The 27231-nt window shown below is 45.8% G+C and overlaps 1 protein-coding gene across 7 annotated transcripts in view; it reads left to right on the forward strand.

Annotated features, from left to right (window-relative positions):
* Window positions 1-5776: 5776 nt before the first annotated feature.
* Window positions 5777-27231, forward strand: part of SLC6A6 (solute carrier family 6 member 6) — a 111543-nt gene continuing 90088 nt past the window's right edge. For 5 of the 7 annotated variants that reach the window (XM_061456094.1, XM_061456097.1, XM_061456101.1 and 2 more), the window contains exons 1-2: window positions 5777-6016; window positions 19858-19937. The gene's annotated coding sequence lies outside the window, so the exon portion shown is untranslated. The remainder of the gene's footprint in view (window positions 6017-19857; window positions 19938-27231) is intronic. The other 2 variants (XM_061456096.1, XM_061456103.1) reach the window with 1 other exon arrangement.

Below are 27231 nucleotides of genomic sequence, written 5' to 3' on the forward strand. Positions count from 1 at the left end.
AGTACAGTTTTTCCTTCCCATAGATCACTAGTCATGAAGGTGCATGTTCTGTAGCCATGAGGTTGGATTAGTGTCTGCAGATCTGGGATCTGTCCAGTGCTCCATCCTGTCTGGTAAAGCTTTTAATCCCATCTTAATTGAAACAAATCCAAATATATGTATTTAAGAAAAGAAGGCGAAAATCCACCAGGTAATGTCCCCCAAACCTGCAATCTCCCATCCATCTGATCCCCCTGCTTAAAACTGGAAAAGTCTCAGGCAGAGATTTCCCAGAGTGTGCTCTATTCTACACCAGCTTCTGGAGCTTGATGGCTTTGATGTCTCCACCAGTTTTCCATTTCATAACGGCCCAAGAGAAGGTGGAAAGCAAACCTGCCCTTGGTGCACTTTCAGAAGCACAGTGTGCTCAACAAAAGACAGGAAGAAAGAGAAACCCATCTATAATTCAGTGGGGATCAGCAGCCCTTCTCAGAGCTGTACAGTGGAAAACAAATGATGGTCTCATGCAAATCACTGCAGGCTCTAACAGGAGCTTCTCCTTGCTGATGACGTGCTCTGGCTCTCACCGTGCTCCATTCTAACAAAGCCTGACTTCGTTTTCCTCCTCTGCTGGCCTGCACTGCCAGGCTGTGGGGCTTTGCCCTCATATTTGAGGGCAAGAGAAGCCCTGATGTTGGCTTCAGTGGTTGCCTTTCATGCTGAAACCTTTTCAGCCTAATCTCTTTTATTGGCAACGACCAAAGTCAGGTGCTTAAACCTTGTGTGGAGCCTGAATAATTGCAAAAGGGCTTGTACCCCCCCTGCCTTGTGTGCTCACATGTGCCCGAGTGATGCAAAGCCACAGACCCCAAAGGACTTTCTCCTCTCTGTCTCCTCTGTTAGCCTTCAGCACCTTGAACCCCCTCAGCTGCATGGATGGTGGTGGCTCCTATCATACCCTTAGACTCCACGTTTCTGTTCTGTTTTCCCAAGGCTGGCTGCTCCCAGGTGCTGCAGCTACTGCTAAGCTTCCACTTTGCATTCCCCAGATTCCAGCCTGGTGTGTCTAGGCAGATCTCTCTTGGCTGTTTAAATTGAAAACCAGTAACACTGAAATATACTGAGGTCAAAGGAAGTCAAACAACTGCTTTAGGCTTAGAGAGTACCAGGGGAGAGAGAGCCTGTGGGCAGCAAAGCTAATGGAACTGGTCTTCAATGCAGGAGCAGAATCATGACTACAGAGACACAAGAGCTGAGCAGGGATGTGCTGTGAAAACAGGAGAAGCAGGCAGCTAATGAAGTCCCAATTATTTTAATTCCAGGGAAATTCCAAAGCAGGACCAGCCGTAGCACATCCAAATTGCTGATGTTCTGGAAGTTTAGCACTTGTAGCAGTGGGTTTCCAAGATCTGTTCAAACCACTTTGCTGTTATTTTCCCTTTTATGACTGAGCAAAGATGGCAAAGCAGAGTTGAAATCTGAATGTTAGATTTCCACTAACCACGTGTTCTTAATGATCATAAGGAGAAAGACAAACTGACGTGCAGAACAGGGTTCATCCAATTGCACTTGTGTAGGAGGCAGCGAGGAGGGTATATGATGCTGTAGATAAAGCCGTGTTACTGTATAAGGATTGATTTGGGTTAATAACTTATATCTGAGTGATTGTGATGTGCAAGGAGAGATGGCAATGATGTTTCCAGACTCTGCAGAAAATCCCTGCTTCACCCAGGCACAGCTGAACTCTGCAGCCAAGTGCTTAATGCCATACCAGGTCAGTTGGGATATCAATGTCCTAACCAGAACAGTCAAAAGTGACGGAGTTCACCGTCTGCTGGCTGAGTGACACCCAGAAATTCTTTCCAGACTTACAAACAAGCAAAGAGACAAGTTTAAACCTGAACTTCAGGGTAATCACAGCATAAACAAACGTGGCACTGCCTGGAAAATCACTGTTGAGGCGTCACTTTTGACTGATCCAGATGAGAAGTTTCCAAAGTTGGGGTCACAACCCCTGAGGAGCACTGATGGAAGGGAGGTCATGAGCCTGGAAATGAGCTTGGGAACTGCTGATGTAGGCAGATGGATGGTCATGTCACAGGGGTCCCCTTGGAATACCCTTTTTCCCCTCTCCTGCCTCGGAAACAGTATCTCAAGTGGGGTTTAAAGCTGACAGGGCTGGCCTGTTTATAGCATGCTGCTGTGTTTTTAGAAGTAGCTCTCTGGAAAGGAGCCCAGGATGGTTAGGGAGATGGGAGCAAGGAAAGCTCCAGAGGGAAAGATATGGGGTGAGGAGAGGGAGGTCTGGCAAACAGGATCTGCCAAGCAAAACTAAGATTCAACACTGCCGGTGGGAAGAGATGGAGGCTTTTTAAGGTTGTAATGAAGTTTTAGAGCTGAAGTTGGAAGGTCAAAGTGCCTCTCCCAAGAGGTTAGGGGGACGTGCTTGGACTGCTCTATGAGAAGCCCCCGGTGCTGAGCTGGATACCATGATGTGGAAGCTAAGCTGGGTTTTGGTGGAATTAGTTTGTGGCCAAGGTAAGGTGTGTACAGCTCAAGTTTGTGGAAACCTATGGAACTCTCCTCTGGAAGTCACAGGAAAGAAAGAGAATCCTATTAAGTCAGGTGGGCTTTTACATTACCAAACTAGCATCAATCTAATAGGAGTGTCAGCACCATGAAATGGGTATCTTGAACAGTCCCAGGGCATGGAGGAGACAAGCAGTAGATTCTGGGCAATTAGAAGGGAGTACAGCAATAGCGCAGGTTCAGTTTGGGGTGGGAAATGGGCCTGGGGGCTGGCAAGCCAACACAGCCCTTCATCAAAAAGCAAACATTAAGGTGCGTGTGGTGCAATACCTGGCTGTGGCTACGTGCTAGGTACAACGCAGAGGGAAAGTCAACACCATTGTGTGATATTTATTTAATAGCGTTATGTCGAGAGGTATTCACAGGCAGGGAGGATTTTTCAGCCAGTGGCTTTCCTAGGTGCTGTCTTTCAGGATCAAGGATGGAGGGACAGGTCCTGCTCCAGTGCTGAGCAAGGTGCCACAAGAGAGTAAGGCACAACCAAATTGTCTGTTTGCCCTAATTGCTGTTACAGAGGCTCTAATATTGACCCATAGATGGTAGAGAAGAGGGGAAGCCAGGGAATGGTGGTGTGAGTGAGAGCAAGAAGTAGGGTTTCGGGAGCCTTTAACCCACTGGTGAGGCAGACCTAGGGACTTGTGAGCAAGGAAACCCTCTGTTTCTGCTTGTTTCTAGCAAGACAAAGACTTTATGAACCTTTTTAAGACTAAATGAATCTATGCCAAGCCTTCACAGCTATTTGAAATAGCAGCTAATTGCTCAAGAAAGTGATGTCTAACCTTCAGGCTTCTGTATCAAGGGCCCTGAGAGCTTTGCTCTTGATGGCACCTAATTTTGCAGGATTAGACTGAATTTGTAGGTAAGACTCAGTTAAAGCTTTTAAGCGTGTATCTTAAGTACAAGCCATAGAGGTTGTTCACAGACGTGCTTCAGACATGACCAGATTGATGCAGAACCAGCCCGTATACCCAGTTCTAGCGATCCAGCGTGGACCAGTCTCCACAAGTTTCTTTTCAGGGTTTAAACCAAGGCTTTGGTTTGAGAAATTCATGGTTTTATTTTCATAATTACCTTTAGTTTTGGAGCTGCCCTTCAGGCTATTTGGAAGCCATTGGAACATGCTCAAGTCTAACTCGGAGGCTTCTGTATTCCGTGTCAAATGCACAGACATCAAGCCTGAGGTTTCTGCTCCGATCATGTGGAAGATGGTTTTGACTTCCAAAGCTATGTGTGTTTCCCTGTAAGAAACTGATAACTCTTGTTTAATGCTGAGCTCGGAATATCTCATGTCAGACAGGCTGGTTTCTCCCATTAAAACATGTGACTTGACTTTCCCAAATGTTTTCCCCAAATACCCTTTTCCAGTGTGCAAAATAACCCATGGGAAAGAAAGTAGAGATCTCAGCATGATGCTTGAGATTATCACAGTTATCACATGTGCAAGGTAAAGAAAGGCTTTAGGGGCATATTACAGGATATTCATGGCCAGCTTGGGTTATGACTCAAGTGACTGGTGGCTTTAGGACAGCACTAATGTAGCCCTGCGGCTGACCCAGTCTATCTCTTTAGGTACACTTAATCTCCAGTCTCTTTCTGTTATATTTGTTTGGGTTGTTATGTGATACTACCTGTAAACATCTGAAGGTGTACGGCATCCTCTTTGCAGGGCTCTTTTTCTAGAGGACTAGCAGGAATATTTGATGCCCTCATGGAGTCTAACTATTCCCATTCTCATTCTTCATTGTTCCTGTTACTGCTGATTATAGAGCTCATCTCTGTGATGGCACCCTTAAACTGTTACAGGTTTTTGCTATAGGTTATTACAGAGCAAAGCTGTAGAAACAGATCAGTTCACTTAATGAAGTGCCTTTGGATCATGTTTTTGTTTGTAGAAAGACTTATTTTGTATTTCTATATTAACAGGGCATCTTCTAAGGAGCTGTGACCTCTAATCTCCTTTATGTATGGATTTGTGTATGTGGCTGTGACATGAGCTTGTTATCAAGACAGTATTTGAAGCAAACACCCCAGGGCCATAGCAGTGGCCAGGTGATGCTATTTTGGAGTCAGCACAAAACCTCATTTATATTTTTCCAACATTTTGGGCTGTAGAGGGAATGTCAGACACCTTTATCTGGCTGATGCCATCAGGTGCTTTTGATTAGTTTCCTAATGTATATCCTAGAGATAGCCGGACATGCACATGAGTCTGGATGTGAATGGCACTGGAATTAAGTGGGATTCATTTTAGTTTATCAGGAAGGACAGCAGGGTAAGGCCTTGACAAGGTCTTTCAAGCTTGATGTAATTTGCGTCATCTTACTTGTTGCTTTCCTCATCTCCCTTCTCTTCTTCCCTGTATATTGCCATCATTTCTTAGTTTATCCAAATACATACTGCTGCATAGAGATTGTTCTTCTGCAGCTGGATCAGTGCTGGAGCTGGGCAGTCCCATGGGAGATGCATGGGAGAAGCTGTTCCCTGTGAGGGTGCTGAGGCGCTGGCACAGGGTGCCCAGAGAAGCTGTGGCTGCCCCATCCCTGGCAGTGTTCAAGGGCAGGTTGGACACAGGGGCTTGGAGCACCCTGCTCTAGTGGAAGGGGTCCCTGCCCGTGGCAGGGTTGGGACTGGATGAGCTTTAAGGTCCCTTCCAACCCAAACCAGTCTGGATTCTATGGTAAACAATGACATGTATGAAATCTCATACCTTCATGCCAGCGAATCCAAGCTTCGTACAGGAAGGATACGGCCGCAGAGTGCAGTTGTAGAAGATTAGCAGGCGTTAAGGAAAACGATTTCATAACTGTAACTTGTTTGGAGGAGCAGAATTTACTGAGAAGTCCCCGACTTTCTGTTTCCAGCAACCAGAAAGTGGAATTGTGGCACGTGTTTACAAGCAGGGAAGCTGAACTGCAGGAAGCCACGTGATTGCCAGCCCATATATAGATCTCTAATGATGAAAGCAATGAAAACAACTTGCCATTACCAGCCTCCTGGAGCTGAGGTGTATTATCTCTGTGGAGCCATGCTCACTTATGTGTGGCCTAAGGCTCCTGCCCCCTTTATTCCAGGAATTTATATCACTAGATACTTCGGAGAAGTCACAGTCCCAAACTGAATGTGTGGGAGCTGATATGGGGGGGGGGGGGGGGGGGGGACGGACGGACACTTTGCTTTGGAAGCTCATAGCAATTCCATCCAGTAGGAAGAAAAGCACAACCCCTTGTTGTGTCGCTGAGTGCTAATAGCCAAGTAAATAAGCAAATCTCAGTTCAATAAGATTGTAATGGATGGAGCAAGTTTATCAGACAAGTAGAAAATAGGAAAGGAAGGGTCTGCTGCTATCTGGTGACTCTTAGGTGTGCATTTCCTCCCAGCTCTTCACCTCCTGCTATTCACAAATGACTACGAGCCTCGCTTCTTCAATCTTCCGTAAAGGATAGTATTGGTAAGAAGAAATACCCTGAAATAATGTGCTCTATGTTTATATATATAAATAATATAAAACAGGCTTTTGTTGTTGTGCTTAATCGTGCCCGCATTGGCTGAGGTGCTTGTTCAGCTCCAATGAAACAGGTTAATCCCTCAGGTCTGGGATGTTCCTGCTGCCTTGCCTGGCTTTTCTTAGGTATCTCCAAGTCAGATGCTGCATCCTGAGGTGTGTGTGCTCTTTCTCTCTGGATACCGGTGAATGCAGTGTGGAGAAGGTGTTTGTGCAGCTTAGTAGGGTGTCTGTCTCCGCTATGTGGGCTATAGTTAAAGGGGTGTTTGGAAACTGTGAATGGAATGGTTGTATCAGATATGGTCTGACTGAGCTGAGCTAAGTTGCACTAAAAGCAGTTGTGGGATTTTTGGAAGGGAATAGACAGCACAGGGAGAAGGCAATGTGCTGCAAGTGGGTAGATCCAGCCCATGGGTACCATATGTTTTGAAATCCTTGTGGTCTGGATAGTGACCAGCCAGTTCTTTTAGCCCGAGGCTCCCAGCTCCTCCCCACTGAGCGAGGAGTTCCTGCTGCTATAGAGCCCCCAGAGTGCCTCAGCACCCTGGAGCCCCGCTGTTGCTCATCAACAGACATACAAATAGAGCAAGGAGATGTTTGCAAAGAGAACTGGAGGTCACTGCTGCCCATACCCTGCTTTTCTGCAGGCTGCTGCTTTGATTTATGCATGATCAAACCTCACCAGAATCTGTTTGAAGTCCAGACAAACCCTGGGCTGATGAACTCTGTGCAGGAGGGAGCCTGGCCTGTGTAGACGTGTCAGCATTGCCAGCTGGATGCAGGATGAGATCTGAAACACAGGGGTCTGGAAGGCAGAAGCTTTGTGTTATGCAGCCTTTCTGTTCTTATAATGAAGGTATTAATAGGACCGAGCTCCTTTCATAATTCCACCCCTGTGGTACTACCAAAACTGCTCCTTCAGAGGTCTGCAGCCAGATACCCACATCATGAAGAAGGGCAGGGAGAGGGAGGGGGAGATTGCCCACAGCTAATACAAAACATGTGCCAGGGAGACAGCGACTATGCTCTGTGTTCATCTCTTAAAATGCAGTAAGAGCATCTCCTCAGAGCACAGGGATAACCTCAGGCACCAGGGAACTGTCAGCAGGTGTGACTCTGTCCTGGCTGTGACACAGCCAAAACTGTATGAGAAAACATGGGGTCAGTCCTCCATGGCCCAGATAATCCATTCACAGATAATGGAACACTATATCCAAGACATGATTTGACTGTTTTCTATGTTGAAGTATCTGTTGTCAGTCTGATGTAATGAAAACCCTGCCACTTACATTGATGTTCTTCCTTATTCTAATTAGGATTTGTAGAGGATTTAAGATCAGCTGAGCTGATGTTATATATGTTTATATGTAATGTTATATATAATTTAATATAATATATATTTTATATATATATGATGTAATATATAAGTATTTTACATAAAATACAAGGGTAATACTGGCCTTGAATAGGAAGTGGAGAGATTATACACAACTCTGCAGAGTGCACAGCAGTGCAGAAAACGGTCATCTTTTGAAGATGACTTGATTTCAGTGGAAAAGGTTCATCTTCCCATAAGCAGAGACCTTCCTCTGCTGTGACATAATCTCACTTTGTACTTTCTGTCTCCTTTATTCTTTCTGGGGAAAATACAGTGAGAAAGATAAAATACCCTGTGGTGGCCCCTACATCTCGGGGTTCTCTCATGCTGTGTGTCTTTCATGCCAGGTAACTTTCTAACAGGTGTTGCTAGAGGAGTTTCATGGCTCTCATTAAAATGAGTTGTTTGCTTTAGGACTTTAAAGTGGAAGACGAAATCTCTTGCCATAGAGAAGATGCAGAACCTTCAAGAGGCACTTAGGGCCTTCAGGATCAGCCCCTTCCTGCCTGATCCAGCACTCTTGATGCCAGTGGCAGTTTTACCCTTGATTTCAAACCAAATCCAGCCTGAGGGCTGTGGTTCTTTCTTTCCATCATCCCTTTGGGCAGTTCAGATGCTCATCCTCACCTACAGCGTGCAGGGGCAGTGAGACAGGAGCTTTGCGCCATGCACAATGGGAGCTTTACCCCCAAGTGCTGACAATCCAAGTTTAGATTTGGCACCATGAGTGACAGTCATAAACAGGAGTTGGGAATAGGCCCGGTGGAGGTCAGGGCAGCGGGAGCAGGGGATGCTCTGGTCTGGGAGGTGGAAATCCTGAGGGCTGCACTGATTGCAGTGAATCACCGGCGGGAGGCTGAAGGGAAGAAGCAGGGCAGCAGAAGGATGTGGCTGTGGGGAGACCTGCTGAGCAGAGATTAGGAGGGACAGTTCATGCCCAGAGGACTAGAATAGCTTGTCCACTAGTTTCATTGTTTTAGGCATTTAAAACACACTGGGTAAATCACTAACAAAGATGCCCAAGGGAACAATGTTGTATCAGTTATCTTCCTGAGCATTTGACTGTTTTGGTTCTATTTATTCGAGACAAAAGAGCTTCTTTGTGATGTTTCATCTTTAGTCTGAATGTCTCTAATTTGGACATCCATTTAATTTGGAAGGTTTCCACAAGATGCCAGTAATTGTCTGATTAAAGTCATGACTTAGAACCAAATGTCTTTCTCACCCCATGTTGCTGACCGCAGCCTCGGTTATGAGTTGTGGAAGAATGCTACAATCCAGTGTGTGTGTTCTCTTTGCGGGCTCGGCTTAGTTTTATTTATAACATTGTGGCTGGACAATGATAAATGTCCATGATGCCGGTTGCGAGGCTTTAGGTACAAGTCTGCCTTTCAGCCATTGCATGGGAATGATTATTTGCTTCTAAAAACTGACGGCTGTGGAGTCTTAGTTCCTTTTTCTTAATAATCTCCGGGGAAAATAGGGCTTTACATAAAAGCCTTTTGTATGAAAGGTAAAACCAGGGCCCGCGTGGGATGATGGTATCTTTTCCATGTCTCTCTAACTTTTTCATGGAGAGACTGGAAGAAGCAGCATTGTTACTTCTGTTTCCCTTGAATTCCTTTCGTCAGTCCAGTGGCTCTGTGTGTCCCAATGACACATTTCTGGGTCACGTGTCCCAGAAAGAAGGGCTATATGGAGACACACGGCATGGAAAGTATTCTAGCTAGAGACTAGTTATGCTGTCAGGTTCCACACGTGCTGTAAATCTGTGTATTCCTCACATGCACTTTATTAATAGCACAAGACTGAGACAGGGAGACCAGACTCATTGCTCTTTATGTAAGTGAAATGACAGAAATATATTCTGTCTTGCTCCTTATCATGTTAAACCTGCCAATAGTTTATTATGGCCCATGAAATGCAGAGTAGCATGACTCAGAGCGCAGAGGCCTCCCCAAGCCAGACTGCATGCAAAGGCACAAGGACACAGCATGCAGCCTCCAGAACCAGTGGGGGCCTAGATGAGTGTTTCAAAAGCCAGTCTCAAGCATAACCAAACTGAGTGCTTGTTTAGGTTTTGGTCCAGTGAAAGCCTTGCAATGGAAGGGTTAGTTTTCTTGCTTGGCTTTGCCATCAAAGGGGTGCTGTTGCTCTTCCTGGTCATCTTTCTCCCATTCAATGGAATCTAGATTTCTCTGGTTAGGAGGTCAGAGGGAGAAAATGCTCTAATTGTAGGCTGTCTTTGTTCTGATTCTTCTCAGGTTCATCAGTCACTTCCACTGTAATTATTTCAGCTAGTAGTAGCAACAAACTGTTGTCTTGATCTGTGGATTAAGTGTAGCTGGAGGCACAAAGCAGAGCATTAGGAGATTACATGTCCAGTTCTCTGTGTTCCTACTAACAGGAAAAACTGAGAAATGTGACTCAATCCAAGTATTCATGGCCTCTTCCAGACACTGAATAAAAACAAGGAGCTGTATTAGCTGTGACCCTCCTGTATTAATTGCAGTCCATTAATTTACTCTTCAGCAACATGGAGAAGTACAGAAAGGCTTTCCCAGTTTGATGAGCATGAACTGGACTCCAAATATTCAGAGCCTGAGTTGTGCTCTGAGCTCATCCTAATAGCTATAAAAAGGGGTGCTTCAGAATATGATGAATCTGGATGCAGACACAGATGCCAGGTAGCAAATAATAGTGTGAATTATATAGGAGAGCTGTATACGATACAGGAGGCTTGGATTTTGTCTACTAGTGTAATTACCCATAGCAGGTAATAACTTGTACATCTTCATTTGAAGAACAACTAGAAATTCTTATGGAAGGCTTCCACCTTAAGAAGCAAAGTTGTCTCCATTCAACACCTTTTGTTTGAATGAGGCATTCAGATAATCGGTTCCTAAATGTAGGCAAGGAAAGGAAGCAGTAGAGCAGAAGGCTGGGAATCTGAGTCAGGATTTCTCCCCGCAGCTCTGTACCTAACATGCATTTTGACCTTGGTGAGTCACTTTCTTTTTTCCAAGCCTCAGTTTAACCATGTTTTTAAGATGGATAAACCAATATGTTTCCTGTGAGGATACTGCAGAAGAGGGGTTTGGATGTGAAAGATGCTTGGTGTAGTGTTAAATGGGCTGCATTTCTTCTCAGAAAGAAACACATCGTATGTAAAATTCAAAGCATTCCTCTGCCCTTAGGTTCAAATGAAGGAAATAAATTAGGAAAATGGTATTTAGGTGCTAAGCAGGATATGGCAATAGAACTATTGCATTTACATTTGCACCGTGAGTGAAGAATTCATCATAAATGTGCCAGGCCGACTTGGTTTTCTATCACATTTGGGGATGATTTACCTCCTGTACGACCAAAATAAAGACACATTAGTGGCTAAGAATATTTACTAAGGCTTCCAAGCTGATATGGGTTAGCTGAAGGGAAGTAATTGATTTTTGAATTCTCCTGGTTCCTTTTCCTCTATGTCTCAATTTAACAATTGAACTCTGGAAATCTTTCTGATGCTACTTGTAAGGGGTGGGAGAAGTCAGGGTACCCTCGAAGTGGAGCACTCTTCTCTAAGGTATTTTGCATAGCTTAATTAGAGCAGTTATTTCTTTCCCTGTGCCTCCTCTAAGGGCTTTCTTTATGTCAGATGCTTGTAGTTATCAGGAATCAGAGCCAGAGGTCAACTGATGAGCCTCTGATTGCTTGAGCTAAATGTAACTTAAAGCAATAGTTTATATGAGCAGTTTGCAGATCTCTGGGGACTGTGTGTGCAGGGGTGCTCCAGAGTGCCTGTAAATACAGGCTCTGCTCAATGCAGCATAGGACGTGCATTACAGGACCTTGTGTGTCTGAAAGTCATCACCATCGGGTGACTGCAGCCACCACTGACACTTTCATTCTACTGTAGCAAGTAAAGAAGCTTTTAAACTGTCAAAAATTAGCTTTTGGGGTTTTGTGGTGGTTTTTAACTCAACAGGGACCTTCCTTATGTCTTCAAATAACTCTGCTGTCTTGAATCCCCAACCCTTGGCTGTATAATTGCTGTAGATAGGCAAAGTACCGAATGGTCCTCCTTTCAAGGCCTGGAGGCAGTTCATTTCTCAGAACCACTGGTTGAATGATTTCCCATCCAAGGTAGCTGCCTAAGCAGAACTAGTTCTGATTCTGGCTAATGCTATATCATTAATATGAGTCCTTCAAGATGAAAAATGAGACTTTGACCCTGAGATACTGAAATTCCAACTAGATTAAACTCAATGTCACATAGTCCAGGAGGTGATGCGATCTCTCACCAAACCCTTTCTGAGCGTAGCCATTATGTGAACGTCAGCTGTGGGAGTGCATTTCATACTGGGAATTTCCACTTGGCCTTTATTCTGTACCAATCTGATAATGGGATGGAAAGTGGACTCAGGGAATGCAGTTCAAAGGACTTGCTCTCTTGAACCCATGTTCCAAGCCTGGCTATGCAAGTCATAGTAATGACTTGACGATACCATAAAAATGAGGCAGCCCATGCAGGGCCATGAATCAGAAGATTTATAGCTCCTAGGTGGGACAGCTAAGGAGGAGGAGCAAGGGAAAAGGTGTTTATATAGTGGAAGGCAGCCAAAGGATGCTATAGGAAAGAACACTCATGGCAATACTGCTGTGGAAACAGCTTTCCTCCTCTGTCTCCCTGCAGTGGTCTTGCTAAGTTACAATTCTTGATGATCTCTGTTCCTGAAATGATTGTGGATGCTTTTTTAAAGTCCTGATGACCAAATTACCCCCAAATTCAGAAACATTGTAGGGGTAAGGAGTCACTCAAGCTGCTGGATCTTGGTATATGAGAAAGGATGGGAATCTGTAGATGGTATGAGAGTTCTGATGCAGTGTAACATACACTGAAACTGGTCCCTCTGTACACGTTGCAGCTTCCCCAACATTACAGTGGGCTTAAATGCTCAGCTTGTGATGGAGAATGTTGGTGTAGGTGAAGGAACAGTGTGTGTAGAGTAGCAACCCACAAGGCTGGGATGTACTGTAGTATAGCAGGAGGGAAAAGCTGGATCTGGGATGCAGCGCAGCAGGTGGTGGAATCTCTTTGTTCCTATAGTGCTTCCTGAGATTGCAGATAGCGTGATCTGTAAAGATGTTCCTACTTTAGCTGTCCACATTTCACACTCTTGAGCTGCCTTCACCAACGTTCAGTGCTTCTCTGCTGTCCTGAATTTGGGCATTTCAAAGGCCTTCCTAGCTCTAATGAAGGAGAGGGGTGTTGTGTGGCCTTTCCATATGGTTGAACTCTATGCAGAACAAGCAGAGGACAACTGGTCCCATTGCCTTCACTTTATATATTGACAAACTGAGGTTTAGACAAGGTAAGAGCTTTGACCTACTTTACTCAGAGATTGCTCTGGGTAACCTAGGAAGTAACCTAGAAACTACTCAGGGAGCTCTCCAAGTGCAATAAGACACTAAAGTTCAAATGCTGAGTCCTCATCCCATGTTACTGTCTGCAGGGCACCTCTGTTGGCTCTGCACAGAGCTGGATTTGTCACTTGGTGCTTCTCAGACAGAGCAGTGGTTTAAATAACCCCTCTTGGTGAGTCTGAGCAGGGGAAAGGCAGTTGTTGGTGGCCTGAGTGCATTGCTTTGGTTGGGCTCGGGGATGCTGGCGCGGTGCAGGACGTTACATGCTGCGAGCGGGTGAAGGGTGGGTGCGGCGGCTGCCAGCGGTGCCTGGGCTTGTTGGGAGGATTGTTGCCATTCCAACCTGCTCCTGTCTCTGTGGTCCTTCTGAAACAACACCAGCTATTCGCAATGCTGGCGTGATGTAATTTGTTCAGGAGGAAAACTCACTCATGAAGTGCATGGTCCTGTTCTGAGACAGTGCAAGAGAGGGGAGGTGAGCTGAGAACACCCTGGGACACCATCATCTGTACTACACTTGGAGCTTCAACCAGATCCTACGCTGGAGGGTCCTGGGGATCATCTACTTGCAAAAGCCCAGACCCCATAGCAGGCGGCTGTGCCCTGAGCTGCCTGTGCATAGGCTGTGAAGGGCTGGCATGGTATGGGGTAGGAGCATCCCTGGATCCCAGCTCTACCTGCTGCCCCATTGCACCTCCTGAGGGCTGGAGGGGAGTGTGATAGGAGCTGGTGAAAGGCTTTTCCTCCCAAAAAACAAATAGCAAGAAAAGGGAATACTTATCTGCCAGGCCCTGCTATTGAAAAACGGATCTCAGTTCATATAAGCAGGAAAAAGACATTGAGGCTTATTTGTGTTTCTGCCCCTGAGCACAAAGGGGCTAGAAAGCAGGCGGATCCCACCGATTGTGTGTTCCTCCTGTTTGGAGATGTAATCGGCATCCACGTACTGTGCCACAGCCTTTCCTCATCTCTAGGGGCTGGGAATGATGTATAGGGTAGAAGACCTCCAGGATGGGATGGTGAAGGTCTGGCCCCTGGCACAGCATCTCCCCCCCATCTTCTGCCACGTAGCACACGCCACTAACAGCAATATTTATGGGGGATGGAAGAAAATGCAGGGACACCCTGTTCACTCAATCCCGACTTGCCAACTGGAGAAACAGGCTCTGTATAAACAGTACAAACGAAACGGATGTTTCACTCCACTCCTGATAAGTTTATCAGCAAAGCCAATGTGCACAGAAATGTGTGAAAGAGAAGTGGAGGGTCCTCAGCTAACCCCCAGCTTACCACGCCCTGGGTATCAGTGTTTGTGCTGTAGCACACGTCAGTCATTGCTCCAGCCAGCGGGACTCCAAGGTTGGGATGTTGTCACATGTAACCACAAGCCCCAGTCTTACCCAGGCTCTACCTGTCCTCAGTGCTATTGAATGGATGGGGAAGGACTGTTGTGAATGTGCTAGGGAAGATGAAAGCATGGCAAGGGCAGGCAAAGTGCGTGGTTGCTGATAGAGAGCGTTGTGGCAAGGCCAAGCTGGACCTTGGGTAAGAAGTGAGGCTGTGGCTGCTCCAACTGGTGTTCATAGAATCCCAGACTGGTTTCGGTTGGAAGGGATCTTAAAGCTCATCCAGCTCCAACCCCTGCCACGGGCAGGACCCCCTCCACTAGAGCAGCTTGCTCCAAGCCCCTGTGTCCATCCTGGCCTTGAACACTGCCAGGGATGGGGCAGCCACAGCTTCTCTGGGCACCCTCATAGTATTATCTGTGAATAGACCATTGTCCTTGGTAAGGAAACAATGAGAAAACTCTCCTGCTTCCTTGCCTGGCACTGAACCAGCATTGCCTCATGAAGGGCTCGGCCTCCAGTCTGGAGGTCTCACAGCTCCAAAATGCTTCACTTACGTTGTCCCAAGTCCCTGCTCTGGCATCCTGTTACAGACGGACCATTTCAGCTGACTGGATTTTGTTCCCTGCAAGTGGGTGCCTGGGAAGGAGATGTGTTTCACTGAGCTTGGAATAGAAAACTTGCTTTGACCTCCATGACAGAGGGATTAACGCCATTCCAGAATGATATAGTGAGTGGGCTCTAAGGGTCCAAAGGCAATTCCTGTTTACAGAACAGGACTCGAAAAGCCTCGTAGCATTCAAGTGAGGGCAGCGGCTGTCAAGGATTCATTCCCCCTTGCTTCTTTTGGGGTGGGCTTTTGCCCTGCTGAGGGAGAACTTGAAACAACCCCCTTGGGTGAGCCAGGCTGTTGTGGTTGTCCAAAATCATGCTGCCTGTCTCTGAGGTGAGAGAATGAGGAAGTGCTTGCACCCATCCGTTCTCATCAGAGAAAACCACACCGGAGCTTCTTTAGGGTAATTCTGCCTGGTTTAGGATTTCCAAAGTTTCTTTCAGAAACTATTTGGCTCAGACACAATGAAAGCTTGCCAATCCTTATGAAAAACTTGTCATTGACAGTAAAGATCCATTTGCAATAACTTTGGACTTCCTTGAGTTATTCAGCCCTGCAGATGCAGTCTTAAATGCTTTGATGCATAGTGGTCTGGCCTGCTAATCCCAATCACATGCACATCCAGCACCTTTACATCTGCCACTACACGGGCACTGAGAGCTGGGCCTGTGGTTCTGCTCCAACCGTGGTCACTTTCCCAACATGGCAGGCTGCAAGCTCTCTGAACAAGGGAAGTACCCATCTGATAAGAGCATCAGCCCTTGTATTATCAGTCATCTTTCTGCCAAGCAGAACACACAAGATCTCCTTTCTGGTGAAGTATATTCTTGTGTATGTGAGGAGCTTGGTGCAGGTCAGCCTTGGTTGAGCCAGTCAGAAGTAGCACGAGACTCGGATTTCTTATGGCATTGTAGGCTGGCACTCAGTGACCCATATATCCCTCTTGGGATATATTTAGCTTGTTTTTATCCTTATAGAAGGATAGTCGTGTTCATACACTGGCAGGGAACAGCTAAGACTAGTCAGAGGCAGAGATTTTAGATGGTTTTGGAGACTTAAATTCAGATTTGTAGGTGCCAGCAGCACTGAAATGAGAAGATATGTGAACATGGAAATCAACCATCTGGCTATTAACAATACAGAGCTCTCCTTGAAGGAAAGCGCGAGGCACGCTTAGCACATGCAAATCTGCGTTATTGACTCCGGAAAGAGCATGCTGCAACGTGATGACACATCTTCCTTCCCCTCTCTACTTCTCATTTTGTCTGTAGTGAGGCTGTCTGATCTTGGAAACCATTTACATCTCCTCTGCAAACCACAACAGTTCTTTTTAATCCCTCGTGTTCTCTTTTGCACAATGCCTTTGGTGTATTTCATGCAATTGACTTCAGCCCTTTCCCACCAACGCACCCAATGGGTGAGGGTGCAAATCACTGCCGCCTCTGTTGGCACCAACCAGAGCCCCATCCAGCTGGTGTCTGCTGGCCTGGGATTTTCCAGGGGCTCCTGCGGCAGAGCAGGTTCCAGACCGATTGAGACATGTCTGGTGGTTCAGGCAGGTTTGCCACAAGGGGGGGTGAAGCACAGAAACCGGCTGTGGAAATTTACTGACTCTCTGAGCATCCCATGACTTCTTGCTACATCTGAGAAGTCCCAGTACAACAAGAACGATTGTTTCCATATCTCCTGTGCAGCCTTTCGTCAGTTGTATCAACGTGGTGCCTAATATGTTCCATCCCTGGCAGTGTTCAAGGCCAGGTTGGACACAGGGGCTTGGAGCAAGCTGCTCTAGTGGAAGGGGTCCCTGCCCATGGCAGGGGTTGGAGCTGGATGAGCTTTAAGGTCCCTTCCGACCCAAACCATCCTATGAACGTTGCATGGTCAGTGTAGTTTTTTTCCCAGCAATAGACAGCTGTCCATCATCTGCTGAAGGGTTGGAAGACAAGGAATTCATTGGTCAAGACACTGGTTTCTACTGCAAACAACTTCACTGCAGATGGTGAATTTAAGATCTATATGTATTCAACAAATTAGCACATATTGTGCCAACTCTTGGGAAATATGTGCACATTAAGAGTACGAGTGGGAGCAAACAAGGTTGTGAGGAATCTCTGCATCTTCTGTTTTCAAACAGTGATTTGCAACTAAGCCTTTTTCTTGTATATTTTTTAAGGTAACTGTGTATGAAGCTCTTTAAATCATCTGAAGTGCATGGTGGTTTATGACTAAGAGATAAGGAGGGATTTGTCTATCAAACCTCCTCTCTGTTTTTAGCAAAGGTTGGTATTTTCAGAAGTGGTGAAATGCCACCAAGTGCAATATGGAGGGCGTAGTGTGAACTGGAGTTCTGCCAGTGCACGGGCTGAGCAAAAACTGTTGAAATGCAAGATGCTTCCAGGCCCAGCTCCATGTCCCACACAAGGAAAACCTTCAGTGATGTCTCTAAATAAAGCTCTCAGCCTCAGATCAATGTAGCACCTGCTATAAAGTCAATAGGAATTTTGCTGTTAGGGCAATTAATGTGCTTAGTCATCTTTAGACTGGACCGTATCATCTGCCCATCAGAATTAATGGTGTTTGGTTAAAAAACTGTGGAAGGGATTGAGGAAGAAGCCAGGAGAAACTAGGGAAAAATGCCCTGAGTTTGTGTTGTGCCTCTGGGCACAAAGTGAACCTGGAATAAGGTAATTTCAAAGCAAGCCATGGCTAGAAGTAGAAAGTTCACCAGTGGTAAGAGACCACCGGTGCAGTCAACTGCAGCACCATCCAAGGTGACGGCCGGCAGAGTTCATTCAATGCACAGTGCAAGTCCCTGGTAGTGCCAGCAAGGCTGTGCATGGTGGGTTTGCTCTCATGGTTTGATCTGGCTTTGTAAAGACAAGGAGCTGGCTCATGTACAGCTGTACTGAAGTCATGTAAAGGGAGATCTGCCCGCTTAGGTTTGCTTTTAGGACTCGGGTGAAGGAACAGGGGAAGAAGCTGTACATGTTCCATATGGTGTCCCCTATAGCAGGGTCCATTTCCTAAGCCATTGCTGGATCACTGCTGCGTTGAAATACTGATTCAAACACTAACAAAACTATGGCAGTTTCAGGCAGGAATGGGATATTTGCAGGTGGATAATTAGCTCACTGGATAATGATGATCCCCTGTTATACGCAGCCAAAACCTGGGTTCAGTACAACATTTAGGGCATGATACAACATATTGAGATTTGACTTACTGAAAATTACCCTTCCTGGAAAGATGCAGGGAAAGAAAATAATCCCAAAGACCCCAAGAAACATCAGGAACTGAAACCCAGAGAGAAAAGCAGACATATTAAAGGCAGCAGGATTGCAGCCCCGTACGTCATATAAAATGAATGCAGTTCATCAGGCTGAATTGTTCATGCTCAGACCATATATGTTCAGTTCTTGACAAAGTAATCTCTTTACAAAGCTACATAATGCAGCAGAGTCAGCTAAGAAGGAGCTATAAACAAAGAAGCTATTCAGCTGTCAAAGCAATTTTCAGCTATATTAAAGCAGAAGAGGATGGAATGGATTCTGCTGAGCCTTCTGCTGCGTGCTGGCCCAGGGAGCTGTGGCATTGCATGTGTGTAACAGGCGTGGTGAGAGGAAGAGTGTGCACACACACGCTGACACGTGCACACACACACACTGACACATGTACACACGTGCGTGCGGTGGAAACACTCGTTGCCTTCCTCAGCTTATGTCAGAGATGGCAAAGTTAATATTTAAACTGTGTTTTCTGCCAGTGCTTGGGGATGTCACCAAGTTCTGTCCATCCCTGTGATGTGTGCTGTTTCCATAGAAACCGATGCACTTTGGAGAGGGGAAAAAGCAGGAAAATCAAGCGCAATAAGAGAAGTGTGCGGTGTGAATAGCTCATTTGGGTGGTGGGGCTTTTAACATAGTGAGTTACACCTTCAGGTGGTGAGATGCCTTATTTATTTGGGGTATGTCACTCCAGAATCATTCAAATCCATTCAAATATACCTCAGTTAAATGGAAGCAGCTTCCTATTTCTTCATGTACTCCATCCACCATTAGAGAGGCTGTGTTTGCGCTGCAGAGGCTGCGTGCTTTCTGCTGACACATGGCTTCTGCTGTTTGCCCTGTCTCTGGTGTCATTAGCAGGTGTTTCCTCTCTTCATCCCAAACTGGGGAAGGAGGCAGGGCCTGGGAAGCTGCAGATTTCAACCCAGGTTCAATGAAATACCTGTCAAGCTTCCCATAAGAAAGCTGTGTATGACCCGTACCTCCCAAGGGGGAGGCAGGGCAGGGAGAGGCACACTGGAGCTGTTCTATGGGGTTTTTCCTTCTTAAACCAGCTGAGTTGCCATTGAATCATTTAATCACTAATTAAAAATCCTGAGTAAAACAAAGTCATCTACAGCTTTCTGGCAAACAGCCCACGGACTTCAGTGGGGCCAAGATTTCACCCTTTCCTTGACTGCAGAGCTTGTTTGTTGTCACTGCTTTTTCTTTAGCTGTTCTATGTGCTTTATGCCACATTTTTTTCTCTTGGATGCATGTTTTCTTTTCCTTTTCTCAAATATTATCTTACTTCAGCTCCAGAATATAAGTTTTTCATGTGATGGACCACAAGAGGTAGTTTGAGACCTGGTTAGTTGTGTTTCCTTTTCTGCTGTGACCTAGGAGACAATAAGAATGAGATGGGAAAGCAGCAGGAATTTCAGCAGCTAAATTCCACCTTCAGCACCTCTGTGAAGGCATCGACTCATCTTGCAAGTCCTTGTTGCCAACACTGTGTGGTGCTAGGGGGGGCCTTCAGCTCGTATCTGACCAGCTGGAAAAAGGATGGACCACTGTAACCCAGAGCATCCCGTTTCACCACCCAGGGCTGAATGCCAGGAGAAATAGGACCCTGTGTGTGTTCTATATATGTAAATGCTATTTGTAACAGAGCAGTATTCCCATTCTGTCTGTGCATATTCTTTGGTGCGTTATTTCTCCTGCCTTTCCCTCTTTACCAGTCCTATCCTCTGTAATTTCACTTTCAGGTTCTGTGTTTGAAGAGACCTGTGCCAGTTTTGCCTGGAGGTAGCTCAGAGATGGACCCCCGCTGGCTGCTTGCTTGAAGGTAGGGATGTGCCAACAAACCCTGCTTCCCAGGGGCTTTTTGGCAGAGCACACTCAACTCTACTGCTGTGTTCCTCATGAGAAGCTACTCTTGGTCACACACAGCCCACGTGTGAGGGACATGAGCCAACAAAAATTACCAGGACTTACTGCATTCTTTAGGGCTTAGGGCACCAGAGTACGAATCGACAGCAAACACCCTAATCCCTTACCAACGCTTTGGGTGGCAAAACCCACAGCAGTTGCCTGTGGTGTTGACGTGATTCAAGCCCATACTGTTTAATTTATCTTTGTGCACCCAAAGCCATGATATCTATCAGTACTGACAGTTAAGAGTCTCATTTACTGGTTCATCGACAAGTTGTAAGAATAAAAAGACACCGTGTGAATGGAGATAAGAGTTTTGTTGAGCAGCTCTGATCTTGGTTGTTTTCCTTGGCTTTCAACTTTGAATTTTACAAGTACTATGTGAAATGCTCTGCTTTACTTCTTTGTATCCAGGCAGAAAGAGATGGTTTGTAAATGATGTGCTGTGTGGGTAACGTAGAGGTTTTCGCCTCTGTGGCATCCATCAGTGAGGACGTTTACTATGTGTTTATGAGATCCCTTGTAGATCTTTAAGCTGGGCTCTCAGAGTTTGTTCTGTTGGGATTTTTATTGCTAACATTTATTCTTCTTTTAATGGTTAGCTCTCAGAACACTGAATCTTTGAATTTATAGTGTATGGTTTTGAATATTGATGGATCTGTGTATACAAATGCAGATATATCAAGTGGTTGCTTTTTATGGAGGGTGATTTCTGTTACCAGGCAATAGAGTAGACCTGGCTACAGAAGTTGCATGTTTGTGATCAGTCCATCTGAGCGGCTGTACCAAGTGATCTGATAATAGAATTCATGCTGTGATGCACCACTTGAGGCTTGCCCTGTGTTCTGACTGGATGGTGGTGGCCCTATGTTATGCTGGTGAGAAGTTTCCTTTCTCCTAAGAGGATGTGGGGTATAGTCACTGATTGGTTCTGTGAAATAGTTCTGGTTTTCCATGAGATCCGTAGTACTGGGTAGCTCCTTCAAAAACCTGGTGCCACCTCCCAAAGCATTCCCTCTGTAGTACCTGGCAGTTAGATTTAAAGCAGGTTGCAGTAGAGCTTGTTTTGTAGGAACATTTATCCCATCCCTGGCAGTGTTCAAGGCCAGGTTGGATGGGGCTTGAAGGAACCTGCTCTATTGGAAGGTGTCCCTGCCCATGGCAGGGGTTGGGACTGGATGAGCTTTAAGCTCCCTTCCAACACAAACCAGTCTGGGATTTGTAAGTCTGCTGTTGAGAGAAGATTCCATGGACATACAAAGCCTGTGAGTTACACATTGTGCTTCATCAGGAGGTGGTTTTGGTGAAGAATTGCAGAGACAGTACAAAAATCATCTTGGTTGCAATGTAATCCTGATACAAAAATGCATAATTTCTTCTTGTGTGAAGTGAATGAAGTGTTGGTATCAGCAAGTGTTTACATTTACATTGGTTTTAAACTTCAGTATGCTGAAAGCCAGGCTGACATGTTTCCTAGATGGCCAAATGATTCTAAAGAAACGCTACATCACAGAGAGAAGTTCAGAAATGCTCTGTTTCAGAGGTTGCTACATGGTTAACACAATTACACTGGGGTTTTGTTGGGTGTCCAGAGCACATCTTTCATTGTCTTCACATAGGTTACACCTCAGTTTTATGTTTCATTTCAGTGTTCCAATTTTCTATTGTACCAGCAGCTGCATGAGCTCTACCTTTCCTTGTGCTCCTGCTTTGACATATTCCTATCCATCCATGTTCTTAAGAGAGCATCCACCCATGTTCTTGAGAGGGTTTTCTCTGTGCACAAGAACGAGTGACAGAAGTACCAGTTACTCTCTAACTCAGCTCAAATCACTAAGTAAATATCCACCATATTTATATGTCACACCTCTTCTTGACTGTATATATCTGCTGTACATCCACTTCTTCTGTGCTCCTGGTGCCTGAACGGGAAGAAATCCCAAAGCACCGAGGGAACGTTGGTGTATGTGGCAAACCTCGCACAGGCCTTGATTCCAGGAAGAGCACAGGCACATGCTGATAAACAGTTTCTTATCTAAGAAATACTTGAGAGAGCGTTTCTGCAATGAGAGTGCTGCTCTGAACCCCAGCAGTTGCTTGCTGCCTTGTTTGCGTCTTTCAGTGTTTCAACACCCCACTGATAGCGTTGTGAAATCCTCGCTGGGCCGCAGCCAGTGACCCCAATAAACTTTTACTTGCTTAATGATTTTATAACTCGTCAATGTGAGATAAACTTGCCATTTGCTCATTTAACTTCTCTCCTCTGTGTTGTGTGTGAATACTGTCTAATCTCATGGGGACTCTGAGGCTTTGAGGCTTAACTTCTTGCAGAGTTATCAAATAGAGCAATAGGAACATGTTGGGACACTTAGCAAAGTTCTCATAGTGTTCTTCACTGATATTTTTAGTATTAGAAAGGATAATTACTGTTGTATTATAAATACATTGAGCTCTTTCATATTCTGTGATGTAATTTTCCACTTTCATATTAACATTTATTAGTACACATTCCATGTCAAGTTGTCTTTCACTGCTCAAGGGTCATCCCATGAACTGTCTGCAGAATGGTCCTTCTTTTTAATTGTAGAATCATAGAATAGTTTTGGAAGGGACCTTCAAAGGTCATTTAGTCCAACCCCCCTGCAATGAGCAGGGACATCTTCAACCAGATCAGGTTGCCCAGAACCACATCCGGCTTGACCTTGAATGTCGCCACCTCCTCTTTGGCCAACCTGTGCCAGTGTTTTATCACCTTCATTATAAAGAATTCTTCCCCCACCCAGCCTGAATCTCCCCTCTGGCAGGTTAAAGCCATTCCCCTTGTCCTGCCCCTACAGGCCCTTGTCCAAAGCCCCTCTCCAAGTTTCCTGCAGCCCCTTTAAGCACTGGAGCTGCTCTAAGGTCTCCCCTTCAGGAGCCTTCTCTTCTCCAGGCTGAACCAGCCCAGCTCTCTCAGCCTCTCCTCACAGCAGAGGTGCTCCATGCCTCTCGATGGTTCCCATCTCGTCTCACAAACACCCACAACCTCAAGGAATCAGCTCAGAATCACCAGGGCAGCCTCAGTGTTCAAACTGTTTCATGCAACCTGACCCAATGTATTTCTGCAGCAGAAGCTCTCGACCTGGATCTCTGATACCCTGAAACCCGCAGCTGAGGAAGGAGCACGAGCTGGGCTGTGCTGAGAGCTCTGCAGCTTCGTTACACAACCCACTGTGCTCAGATTGAGCCGAGCCCACTCAGCTGCCTTCACACCACCTATGCATGAAGCTGTTACTAATTCTCATTTATAGTCTTGATGCTGTCATTACCCATCACTCATATATGATCAGTGGGACATTATTCCAAATGGCCAACCAGCCCCTAAAATTCAAACAAAAGACTAAGACATGAAGTATAATCATGTCACTGAACACATCACATCACTGAGTGGGATTTCTTTAATTACCAAAGGATTGAAAAGGAACAAAAGACATTCCCTCCACGCTGCAGACTTTCTCCCTTTGTGCTTGTTGATATTATATTTCATGTTTCCAAGCATTCAAGTAATGGATCCGAAACTGGAAGCAGGAGAAGAGGTACAGAAATCATACCTGGAGGCGGTGAGAGAATCAGAGAGTTCTCATTCAGTACCAGTGAAATAAATTCCTGTCCAAAGGGCTTAGGCTTTGAGAGGAAAATAACTTATATGAAACCAAGGCTGTAGCAGCCTAATTTTGTTCTCTGGACCAAGGTAAATGTCCTCCTAACACAATAAATAAATACATAATATAAAGTGCAGTGCTATTTCCTGATTCATGATCTTGTTAGACTCCAAAGAAACGTAGATCATGCTGGAATTGTAGTAACACAGGCTTAGTACATAGAGGGGGAATTGCATCCAGCTACTCAATATGAAGAAAATGTATCAAGAGGGAATGATTTAGAGGAGAATGAAATTCTCCTTTAGACTCAGTTATAATCCAGCTGCGGTTTCCCCTGGAAGAGGATCTTTTTTATGTATGTATTTATATATGTATTGATATATTTCATATATCAAATGTATAAACAAATCTCAGGTATTTAGCTATAGACTATCCCTATGCTGTGAGCTCAAAAGCAACTTTAGAAAGCTCAGCAAAATAATTTAATATAAAATCCCTGCATGATAACATGTATCAATATTGGCTATCGATGTGTTTTAACCATATAAAGCTGTTTCCTCTTTGCAGTCTGTGTCACCTGAAACTGTTTCTTCAGGCTCAGAACCTGGAGGCTGTATTTGTCAAATATTGTAGGAATAGGAGAAGGAATAATAACAGCAATAACTGATTTAATTATTACTATAATTATCATTGCTGCTCTTATCATGCATCTCATTTGCTGTAACACCTGCGATGCGCTTGGCGATTTTCAGGCACTTCAGTGCTTTCACTTTGTTCTGCAAAGTTAATAATAATCCAAGGACAGAAGTGGGGGAAGAAAATACCAATAAGCAATTTATGGGGGACACATCCATAAATCAGGAAGCTCCCTTACAGCAACGGAAGTGTGCTCTTAGGGGGGCTTGTAGGGAAGGGACTGAGCGGATGAGCCCTGGGACAAGGCTTACGGCTTGGACTGTGGTGTGGTGCCATGAGGCAGGGGGCTGGAAGCCTCTCATGGTGAGCTGGTGATAGCAAAGAGAGGGCACCAGAGCTTTGAAGGCGAAAATTTGCTCCATGCAGGATGGGTGAGGAACTCGGAACGTCCATAGGGGAAGCTCTTCCTGAGCCTTTGTCAGCAGGGATATACTCCAGAATGACAGCAGTGGGGCTGCTGGTGTAAATCCATCTGGCCGTATAGATTTCAGTGCCTCATGGCTGAGGATTTTGCCAGCAGCTTACAAATCCTTGCTGTTCCACACGCTGGAGTACAAAACAACTGCTCTTGTGCAACAGTGAGTCATTGGCCTCTGCTTGAAGATGATCCAGCTACCTTGTCAAGGAGCTGGAACAGAGCTGTGCATCTCAGGTGACTTCGTTATACAGCATGGAAAACAAATTCCCTTTGCCAGCATTTCGCGGGCAGCCCCTTGCGCATCCCTAGGGAGGTGTTTGGTGTCATGGCCTGAGCTTCTCCCCTCAGAAAGGCCAGATCTATAAAACGGCTCCTTCCCCAGCCTGAAATCCTATTCCTGTCATCAAAATAGCTTCAGGATTGTGCTGAAAGGGCAATTTTCACTCTTGATGGCTGAATCACTGCAACATCTGTGTTGGGTTATGGGGCAACCGAGGGAAGAGGATGAAGATATGACGTAAATGGTCAGTTCCTCTTTAAGAACACACAGAAACACATTAGTAACAAAGAAACACAGCAACTCAGGTAATCAAAACATTATTTTATGGATTTCATACAAACTTTACCATAGGGAGAGCACTGACACAGCTATTAGGGCTTTTTCCCTTTGCTACAAAAAAAAAGTAGAGGAATCTGAACAGCTGTTTGGGTGATTTTATGCCTTTGGTAAGTAAAAATAAAGGCAACTGCCATGAATAAGCAATGTGAAACTGCCTGCAAAGATGCTGTAAAACCTCTCCAGAATAATTCCTGGACCTCATCCACAGCGAATAAAGATCTGTTTGCCATGGAAGGGCACATAGGGTATTACCACTCAGTCCCTGAGCAGGTGTAGCATCAGCTGTCCTGCATCTCTTCTTGTCATGAAGGAAAGACTCATTTAGATGGGGGCAAATTGGCAAACTGGGTTATACTGGAATCAGTTTTCCAGTGAAATCAGTGCATAGTAACCCTACTGACTTCACTGAAGTCACTTATAACAGCACCAGAGGGATGTGGAGCTGATGGAGAGAGCCCGGAGGTGGCCACGGAGATGCAGCAAGGGCTGGAGCAGCTCTGCTCTGGAGCCAGGCTGAGAGAGCTGGGCTGGGTCAGCCTGGAGAAGAGAAGGCTCCTGAAGGGGAGACCTTAGAGCAGCTCCAGTGCCTAAGGGAGCTACAGAAAACGTGGAGAGGGGCTTTGGACAAGGGCAGAAGGAGGTAGCTGAAGGGAATAAGGGAACAGAGCATGTAAGGATGCCTGGATCGGATCAGCATCATTTCCTAATGAAAAATGTCATTTTTTGCTCTTTCCAAAACCACATTACCAGGGTGGGGGTGTCTGTGCTGGCTCATGCTGCATCTCCCACCACGCAGCACACAGTGTCCCAGTAGGTTAGAAAAGCCCCCGGTTTCAGCGGGTGATGGAATGAAACAAACGGGAGGCGTTTGGCTCTCTGCTGCCCAGCGATTCCCACACCTCCAGCAGCAAACCCTCAAACCCTCTTCGTTGCCAAGACAACCCCGAAGAAAGACGAAAGCCCGAACAATACCCTGCGCCCGGGAAGCCTCGTATCCCGGCGTGCACGCCTTCCCTTCGAATGTCAGGAGAAACACTGCCCTCCGCGTCAACCCAGGTAAGCCCAGGCGAAGCCGTAGGTGATGTCTCTATAGAATGCCTTGCGTTTATAGACTGCCTTTTGTCCTGATGGCTGCCAAAGCTCGAGGGCTGGCACTGGGAGCCTGAGCGATGCTCTTCCTGCAGCACAGCGGTACCTATAGCTCAGGCAGCACCAGGAGGGGCTGTTATGGAAGTACATGAGGGATGGGGCTGTGAGTGCCCTCGCCAGCCTGTGCTGCATGGGAGGGTGTCTGCAGCGAGCAGGGAATGCCAGGCTGTGCTGATCTGCCTTTACAGTGGCTTCTAAAGCTTTTTCAGGCAGCTGAATGCAAGGTAGTGCAGCCATAAAGGTCCTCCCACTCAATAACTGGGATGGAGTGAGCCGTGCTCGGTCTTCAGGTCAAAGGAAATATAAATGTGAGTTAAGCCTCTTCAGTTCTTGGCTCCAAGCAGGACACTGGAATGTCTGGAGCTTTGCATTTGTTAATGCTTATTTATTTAACCTCAATGAATGTACACTGGACAAAGGTCCAGGAGGTCAGAATAAACCTCTTCAGAGACTTTTAGGGCATCCTCTTACAGGCATTAGCCTCAGGAGCTTCTGTTTCTCAGAGGTAAGGCTGTGCAGTTTGCAAATACAAGCTTTGCTTTTCCAAGGTCTCTCCAGATCATTCCCATTTTATTCCCAGTTGCAGGTAGTAAGGGGTATCTTTTTATGGAAAATGCTAGGAACGCTCTTTTTATCATGCTTCAAGTTGGCATTGACCCCTGTATTAGGAACGGCTGCACCCTGA

This window comes from Pezoporus flaviventris, unplaced genomic scaffold (genome assembly GCF_033815535.1).
Source record: "Pezoporus flaviventris isolate CSIRO_AGI_PZ_B2104156 unplaced genomic scaffold, CSIRO_AGI_Pfla_v1 ptg000021l, whole genome shotgun sequence".
Classification (NCBI taxonomy): Eukaryota; Metazoa; Chordata; class Aves; order Psittaciformes; family Psittacidae; genus Pezoporus; species Pezoporus flaviventris.